This window comes from Pyrgilauda ruficollis, unplaced genomic scaffold, assembly GCF_017590135.1.
Source record: "Pyrgilauda ruficollis isolate IOZ18807 unplaced genomic scaffold, ASM1759013v1 scaffold4, whole genome shotgun sequence".
Classification (NCBI taxonomy): domain Eukaryota; kingdom Metazoa; phylum Chordata; class Aves; order Passeriformes; family Passeridae; genus Pyrgilauda; species Pyrgilauda ruficollis.
Window position 1 is genome coordinate 771,091 of NW_024525489.1, and position 10,190 is coordinate 781,280.

Consider the following 10,190-nt stretch of genomic DNA (forward strand, 5'->3'; position numbering starts at 1 on the left):
TTTTGACAGGTATGTGTACACACAGAGACACTAAAAGTAAACTTCATTCTTTACCAGCATGTGGGTATGTACAGCCCTACGCGCAACCAAGATTGCATCCTCATGATGCAAGAGTTAATAGTACTTTCCACTTAAATCCATGAATTCCTGCAAGGCCAGATTAAACCTCTCTGCCACAACATCACTCTTTTACTGCTGTACATGTCCATGTCCTGCTCCTACTGACCTCAAAAACACAGCTGCAGTGTCAGGAATGGCAATGTTTCCAAAATTACTCAAATAAACAAGCAAGCTCAACATGTAGACTCAGCTGGTTTTACTTCTGCAGCACACCTGTACAAAACCAAGGGGACAGTTCCTCGAGCTGTTACATCTCACAGCTCCACTGCTAGACAGCTGAGGAATCAGCTCTGTTACACGAGGTACCTCAACTGCAAATACTTCTAAAGAAAAGGGTTATTAAATTATTTCTTCCAAAAGCTATAGCTGAAACCATGAAGGAATTCCTTCATACAGCAACTGCAGCCCTGTAACACATGGCTCTGCGTGCCACTCACCTCAAGGTCTTCAAAGCAGTGATTGGGACAGTGCTGGACACCCTCCTCAGGCAGGGAACTCACCCCCATCTCTCAGGATCCCTCTGCAGACAAAACTTGCCAGATTACAAAGTGCTTTGATCCTTGAAAGTTTATTATTGGTGGGGGAAAAAAACCAAAAACCCAACCAACCCAAACTTTCCAGTGTCTTTCAAAAAACCTGAAGCCTTAGGGATGCCCTGCTGGAGGCCATCCACCCCCATGTCTTCAGTGCCCAGCTGACCACACTGCCCATGGAGCTGCAGAGGGTCCAAGCTCCAGAGAAGCGCTCCTTGTAAACTGTCAGAAATCCTGTCAGTAATCCAGCCAGGCTGACAGCAAACCAGTCCAACTAGATTTTAAAAGTTGCTGAGATTCCTTCTGATTTGGCAATGATTCCTTTGTGTCTTTTAGACCAAAAAAAAGGGAAAAAGGAAAAGAAAATAATTAAGATAAATCTTGGGTTTGTTCTCATCTGAGAAAAACCCTTTGCTTCTCTTTTGACGCTTTTAGTGTGACATAGGGTGTCAGGCTTACCCAGGTACATGTTTCCATTTTGCCTTATGACTGCAGCAAAGCTGGATTCCCTAAAACTTCCCAACATCACCATGGTGATGTTTTTGCCATGCACAACTTCCTGGGCATGCATATTCCATTCCAAAAGCCCTGGCCACTTGGGCTAAATCCCAAGAAGCTGCAGAAGCCCACCACACATGCCTGAGCTGCTCCAGTTTGCTCCAAGAAGGGACACCTACCTGCTGGCCAAATCATTCAAATACACATCCACATGCATAAACATTGACTTTCCATTATGTAATCTAAATGGAAAATACCTGGAACATATACATCATGATAGATCTGGTCTTAGTTCTAAAATCTCCCCCTTGCACATTTAAGGAGGCCCTTTTTTTTGCCACAGAATCCTGCAAACTAAACTCAAACAGGTGTCATTTTTTACCTTGCTAAAGTGAGGAACACACAGAAGGGGCAATAAAAAATTGTCAGAAATGGCAGAACCAAACTGCAGGCACTCAACAAAGCTGGATAAAGTCTTATGTCACAGAATTCAACTATAACATGACCTTTTACAGAGGTAATTCTGCTTCTACATTCTACTGTTAATTTTAATAACTATTATCCCAAGTATAGCTTTGTATTTTATCTTGCAAAGCTTTTTAGTTTTTATTAATTCCACAACAGCTTTTACTGATGACTGCCTGTTAGTTTCAAAAGTTGCTGGGATTATCAAACACTGAAGGTTAACTCAGCTTACATTTATCTCTTCCCTGTGCTTCTATGAAATAGCCTTGTCCTATGGGGCTACTGTCAGTGAAAGCTTCGTAAGTCAAAAAGGGAATGGAACCTTAGTGCGCATATGGGGAAAGAACAGAACAGAACTTATCTGTTTTGGTGCTTTTAATTCAATACAATACTGTCTTTTTTACATATTCTTTTTTTTTTTTTTTAATAAACACTGACTGTTTATTAGAAAAACAGGGACACCTGGAAAGTTACTTCACTAAATGTAAAGGTTTCATGTTTCCTATTAAGTTAAAAATTACTTGGTCAGGATTTTACAATTTGTGGTTTCTTTTTAGATTGTTTTGGTTATACGCAAATGCGCTGTGCAAAATACAAAAGCAATAATCTTTCTAAAACTGCTGACGACCAGGCCATTAAGGGGGCTGGTCACATTTCATAAACTAAGGAACATTGTTGGAAGAGGAATAACTTTTAAAAGTTAAGAGGTGACTTTTGTAAATTCTCACACTGATGACGAGTGTAGGATGATTGCACAATTAATTCTTTGTGGCACACACAGAAATCTGCAGCCGTAACTGTGGCTGTGTAGAATCTCAGTCATTCTGATGCAGGGTGCTAGAGAAAAAAAACTTTTGAATTCTCCTTTTTATAAAAATACATGTATAAAGGTTCAACTTGGAGAGCCAAGGTGGCACCTAATAAAGGTGAGGCAAAGAGGAGACGACAAATAATGGAAAATTGTAATATATACTATAATAAAACCTTTTATTTTACTGTTTATTATCCTTAGTGAAGTCTATACCTCTGTGCTGCACATTTCATTAGTGTGCGCTGTAACGCCTGGATGAATTTGAGAGCAAAGCCTGCTGACCTTACTAACACAAGCAGCCCCACTGGCCCAGGATTGCATTTCACACAATCACAGCCCATTCCTGCAGCACTTATGTTCCAGAAGATAAAGGCTATTTTATAGAACATGCTGTTTGACATGCAAGACTGCTACCCATATATACATACATAACTACTTGTCAACTTGCAAATCAAAGATATGCTTCTGATATATATATAAAGAGATAATTTATTTGTGTGAGTCAGAACTTATTTTAAATATATAGAGAACAAATATAAAAAACTAATAAGAACTTTTAATATTTATTTATAGACACACATAGGTTTTTGTGCATTTATAAATATTTTGTGTATTTATGTATTAATACATAAATATCTATATACATAAAAGAAGTTTCTACAAATAGATTTCATAATTTCAGTGAAACAGTCACGAGTAGTCAACTGGATCTGATCCAGAAAGCCATTCAGGTGTCATCTCTGAAAACTTACGGAATGGCATCATCTTCCACCATCAAGTAAGAACACAAAAAGCTGTAATGTCCACACAGCAGTGTATAGTCTGTGTTTAAAACTGCAGCTTAATAAAAGACATCTAGAATGCAAGTAACCTCAAAAAAACTGTTACCAAAGACCACAAAAAAAATCCCAAAACAACAACACCGGAACTTTAGACAGGAGCTCAAGCCAGAATGACTAAAATCTGAAGGAAAGGGGAAAAAATTCTTATGGAAAAGAAGAAAAGGGAACAGAAAGGAACATCACCATTAGTCTGTATTTCAGTGCTATGCTATTCTTCACATTTTACAACTCCTAAAATAGCTACTCTCCAGTAAAGTTGCACCCTGTCTCCACAGAGTACAGCCAGTCATTAGGGGTCTAGGGAAGCATCAATAGCCTAAACTCCATATCCTAAAAGCATACACATTTCCCATAAAGGCTGCATACATCACTGCTACATCCAAAGAGGTTTCTGTTTCCAACAGCCAATTTCCAGCTTTGAATAAGTTCAGATTCAAGTCTTCATAAAAACTTTGCCAGAGAAAATTTCCCCATGGTTACACCTCCCAGAGTTTGATCCCCTCACGTGCTTTCCTAAAACTGCTTGCCAGCCTTGAGGATGCCACACTAATCTTCTATGTATCATTCCAGTTTTAGTCTATATGCCACTGAAGAAAAGGCCTTCCTTAATCCTAGCACCTGTGGTTTTAATCACCACAGGAAATCCTGTTTCCACTTAAGTCAGTAAGACTTAAATATCAGCAGAGGCAAATGATCAGATTCACTAACTAAAAATAAAAATAATTAAAATAAGACAGTGAAATGTAAGCTCAGTGGTTCATAAACCAGAGGGCCTTGACATCTACTTATAGCAAGCATGACAAAGTAAAGACAGTAGGGTAAAAGTCATCCCTTTAATCTCAAGGTTTGAACTCGTGACCTGAATCTCCTTCTCAGAATTACAGCTGTTGCCTTCTATTTCTGAACTGCATGGTGATGATTTGGGTTATACCTCATTAAGTAACACACAAATAATACCTGTAAATATTGGATTCCTAACAGAGCATCCACTGGAGTTTATTCAACAAATTAAAACCATGTAACTCAAGTCAGAATGTGTACCCAGACTGCACTGTTGTTACGTGTATAGCAAGATTAATTGGCAGCAACTTTAATAATGGGCCAGCCAGTAGTAATGCCATATTTAAATCATATTCTGCAGCTACAAAATCAAATAGCTCTGGGTCTGGCATCCTGACTTCTTCACAAGCTGCCTATGCAGTCTGCACAGATGAAAAGCTCTAATAAGCTAACACAGCTTCAGAAATGTTTTTTTTCCTAATGGTTTTTAAGCAATACGTGTTCAAGAACATCACAGAAAGCTTACAGAAAGCAATGCCTTGTTTCTTATTACCTCATGAAACAAAACCAAACCCACAACCAAACCAGACCTCATGCAGTACCAAGCTTTTGTGCTGCACTCATCAGATCAGTGCAGAGGTCTTTGCCTCTCAGCCTTACACTTTTAAACCCATTTTCTATGCCTGGCTACTGAAATCAATGAATGCAGTATTCCTGAATGGCTGATTCATCCTACCAGACAGATTGTTTGAGCTTGGTGACTCCATCTAGAATTAGAACAGAAAGATCTATTTCTGTATTAGTACTTTTGATCCATATTCAGATTATTTTAGAGCTGGATCTTGAACAGGCCACCTCTGTGGAGTGGCAAAGATGTTCAATATTTTCTTCTGAATCAGTGATATTTTAGATGGGAATGCAATTAAAGTAGGTTACTCCCCTGGTTTTAGCTGAGCTCTAAGGACCAGACCCTAAGCTTCCCCATCATGGATATTGACTCTCAGCGGAAATGCCTCCTCTCACAAATTCCAGTGTCATTTGAACACCCACCTTATCAACAATTAAGTCAGCATGTAAAAATGCCTACAAACTGGCTGCAAATGTGCATCAGACCCAGTAGTGTCTCACATAAAGGACCTGAGTCCACAAGTTCATCCCTGCAGTCCTGTGAAATTAAAAGCAATTAATTCACCATGAGACAGATAGTCCAGCAATGTGCTTCAGCAGCAAATGAAGTGAATGAGAATTGAAGACAGCAGCCTGTGTCTGGGAGGCACAATATTGACATAGAAAGTTCAAGTAAGAAGGGAAATGTGTGTCTATCTTCTTCACATGTGTTCCACTTCTTTAATTCTAGGAAATGACACAAAAATTTAAATTAACAGTCCAGCAGTTAAAAAAAAAAAAAAAAAAAAAGGCAAAACATAGATGGAGAGAACAGCAGTGGCACTGGCAATCGTGGTCTGACCTGCTGGTTGCAGTGCTACAACATCAGAAAAATGTTCAGCATTTTGCAAGGCCTGACCAGTCCCTTTCTAACACAATCCACAAGAAAGAGTATCAATATATCATACTCCAAATTTGATCAATGTTCACACTGGAAGTATATTTATACTTGGATCTAATACATTGTTTTGGCTGAGTAATGCATCCTTAAATTGAGGATCCTGTCTGAAGTTCTGAAAAATCTCCAATCTTTTTCTATTAATCATGAAGAGACACTTCAGAATTTTATGAAGTCTTTTCTCAATTAAGGATAATCATAAGGATATACCAAATTTCAGCAGGTACTGTCAAATACTTCACTCCTCTAAAAGATCCACCATATACAAAACCACACTGTTGTTACCTTTTGTAGAAAACTACACCATTGCAGCAATATTGCACTACTGTGCAATGTGAACCTCTTTTGAAACTCATTGGGGTTATAAGAGAGGATGCAGAGTAGCCCGTGATGCAGACTGACAGTGTGTGTTTGATTGCCCTTCTCCTCCAAGCCCTGTGAGGTGTGACTGAGAAGGTGCTATGGACAGGTATGTCAAAGGCTCAATTACCAACAGCTCAGGGGCTCAGCTCTCCAGTGGAGGCATTCAGCCGCCTTACCTCAAGCACCCTTTCTGAAATGGACACAGGCCAGCTCTTGTCCCTGGACATAGGGTAACCTAAGTTAAAGGCTGCTTCACTGCCCACAAAACTTGCAATTTATGGATCACTTAAAAACCAAAGAAAATCCTCTTGAGAAAAACTGTACTCAACGTGAAAGTCAATGCAAAATCCACATAATCAGGAAAGTTTGTCACTATCTTGTTGCTTGAATCAAACAACACCTTCAAGCTTTTCTGTTCTGAACAAGATGAGAATGTCCTCCTTTATCAGGATAGAAAAGCAAAGTTCAAAGCAAGAGTGAATAGCCATGGGCCTTAAGTCACAATCTCCACAATGATACTCATAATACACTTTATAATGGGCTCATAAGTGGCTAGTTGAATCTTTAAGTACTTCAGATTTTAAAATTATGGCCAACAATCCACTGTTACCTTCTACTTATGATCATACATGCCTACAACACATGACTTGAAGAACTATTAACAACATCAGCAGGTTTTATATTTAACCACTTCTTAATTATGGCATGAAGTTTCTGATAAGAAATGTAATCAGCTCATCTTGTAGGTGAACTGTTTCTATTCATTTTTTCAGCTGCTTCTGAGAACACTATGTATGTAAGAAATCCTAGTGGTATGAAAACGTTAATGCAAGTCTGATCCTGGTTAGCAGTTCACAATTAACACCACCACATTTACTGAAAACAGAGTGAAGAAACACTAAGAAAATGTTGTAAAATGATGCTCCAAAAGTTCATGCACTGTCATGAGAGAATGGGCTATTGAACCAACTGTGGCATTGTGAAGAAATAATGCTTTTCACGAGTATTCCTAAAATAACCTTCCAAAGTGCCTCTTGGAAACTGCTTGTGCTCATCCCAAAGCTTGATGAAAGTACCCTAATTAATTTAACTATTTTGTATCCAACAGGGTAAACACATGGATTTAATCAAAAGTAAGTAATTTCAGGGGATAGAGCATTATACAAACACAAGGATCTTTCATGTTGAAGGTATGCATTTTGACTGGAGTTTTATTTTTAACATGTCCCTTAAGACAGAAAAGCAATTCAAAAGATGCATTTGAAAACAATGCTTTGTCTAAAAATGATCAGCCATTGCTAAAAATCTGAAGAATGGTTAAGAAAAAGCCCTTATCTGCTAGATCACTTAAAGAGGTGAAACATTGGAGGTTTGCGTGCTGCAAGAGGTTAGAAGCCACTGCTTTAGAACGGCAGTAAATGAAATGTACAGTCTTCCACCATCTGTTAATCAAGATACTTCTTCAGTCTCCAGTGTCTGAGGTCTTTGACTCTCAAGCTTAACATCTTATTTAGCACAAGGACCCGATCTGTGTAATATGATCCTGAGCCTCCACTACCTCAAGCCTCCTCCTGGCCCTCTCACTCCTTACCTCAGCAAGTCTTGAAGAAATCATTGAGCAATTTGCAGGGATTGGAAGAGAACAACACTGATGACTGCTCTGTGTGTATATTAACTGTGCCAGGACTCATTTCATAAGAATGAGAAGCTTGTCATTTTCAGTTGTGCAGTGTTTTGTGCCAGATGACTTCTGCCTTCCTCCCTGGAGACAGCTACTGAGCCAGCTCTGAACAGATGCAGCTCTACAGACCACCTTCTTCTGGAAGCATCAGATAGTCAAAAAACTTTTATGGCCTCCACACAATTAATTTTTCTCTTTAAATCAAATCAGACAAAAAAGCCCTATCTTCACTAGGAAGCAGCTTCCAGCTCTTTTGTCCTGCTCAGCTTGTGAACCCAGGAGAACCTGCCTCACAGGTACAGAAGTGGGAGCTCTACCCTCCAGGTTTCAGCAGAGATGCTATGGTACAGTGGCATCAGGCACAACAAGGATATTCCATCACCACTTCCAAAGTGTTTCCCTACCAGGAGCCTGAAGAAAAGCAGAGACAAGACAGTTATTTTTTTTCCATAGGCCAGCTCATGCTTTCCTTGCTAAAAAAAAGCACAATTAATGTGAAGAGAAATTAGACCAAGGGACAAGAGACATGGGGAAGAGCTGACCCTGTGCCTTCTCTTATTAAAGAAAACTCCTGCTTTGCGTGCAATCCATAGAATATTAAACTTTACATACTCTGGAGTTGGCTTGAAGCCTAACAAAACTGGAACCACCCCATCCTTATTTGCTTTATATAGATAGGTACAGAAACATACAAAGTTGAGATGATTCATGCTCTCTGGAATGAAGGGCAGCAGCACAGCTCTGCTTGAGCAGAGATATTCATGGGAGCGGGAAAAACAGAGTGAGCACTCTGACTGCTGGGAAAAGCTGCTGAAGGTTGTTCTTGGTAGCTGTTGAAGAGAAAGAACATTACTTTCTCTTCATGGGGGTAGGGCAGCCTAGAGAAGAGACTGGAAGGTGCCTGGGCCAAAGAAGATCTTTTGAACTTCTAGTCAACAAAAACAGAACTTGTGAAATAAAGCAGTCTAAAATCAAAATATGTAGTTAGCAATTTTTGCAACTCTTGGAGCTTCTCGGCATATGGCACAAAAAAAAAGGACAAGGCGAAGACAAGGTACAGTATAAAATTTAAATAGCTACTCAATATACAGAAAAATGTAAGTACTAAGCTTCTTAAAAGGTAAGAAATGCTCTGCCCATATCGGCTATGCACTCTAAATGAAATGGAAGCTCAAAATACCTTTAGCAATATTGATAGATTCCACATTTTTCTTAAACACACAAGATTAACTTCAGTCCTTTAATCAAAACATTACTCCAAAAACACACAAACACCCAAGTATTCTAAAAGTACTTGGAAAGCATTCTGAAATTTTTAGTAATCACCTCAGGATGTCACAGTTCCTAAGGAAAACTTAAAGATTATTTTCCAGAAGTTTGATTATGGAAAGAAACTGCTGACATGAAACTAGAGAACAACTGTAGATTTAAGGGTGCTGATGTAATTTTTCCACAGAAAGCAGCTGAACTCTGCTGAGAGAGAGTAGTATCAGGTTAGAATGTTATGCTGCTTCATGGACTCAAGCCCCAATGCAGTACATTTCTGCACTGCACTAATGAGATGGCACTCACTGCACAGCTGTACAAATGTCAAGCCTTCAGAAGCTGGGATAACCATATGTCAAACTTCTGTGGTTTTGCCACTTGGTATTTTGGGTGTATGCCTTCATTTGTGATAATAAATATCAGGCCACAAACAAATGTCTCCTCAGATATCTGATATGTTTAACACTCAAAACAGCTTGAAAATCTAAACATTTCTGCTGTTAGCTTGGAGTTCTCCTGGAAGGATTAATCTACAATATGTACCAGATGAATAGGCTAGCGATAAGACAATGATTGCCAGTTGTTGGTATGGGTTTCTTTGCCATTTTCTACCCATAGTTTTTATCCTGCAGTACACACAAAGTTCAAACAATGCCTTTGTTATGAAAATCTAAATCCTACTGCACATTTCCATGTTGAAGACTGAAAATTTCGAAGTTGCTCCTAATCATATCTTGCCTATAAGTAGGTACAAAGAAAGGCAGATGTCTGTAACACATCTGTAGAAATGGACAGAACAGTACCATGTATTTTAACTATCAATTAATGGGCCCCAAGGCTTTTTCTTCATGTAGCAAATGTGATAGCATAGTTAAACAAATGACGCAGCATCAGACAGTCAGTCTGGAACAGCAAAGGAAGCAGAATTCAACCCCAGACTCTCATTTAGAACACCCTTATCACCACACAATTCCTTCTGCATATGCTTACATAAAATATATTCTTATTATGTGTGTTAGCTTCTGCACCTCTGCAACCAACAACTACTGAGGAGAAATTGCAGCAGCTTAAAGAAAGGCAATTGTGTTATCCAGGCAGATGACTTGCAAATTTGTTACTGTTATAGCCCACACTAAGAGGAAGGGCTTTGATTTGACCCTTTGCACACCTGAGGAATTAGCATTAGAGCTGACTAAACCCACAGGATCAATCTCAAAGCTCTGGCTCCTCACTGAAAAAGGCCAGAACACCACAACTGCAAATGAAG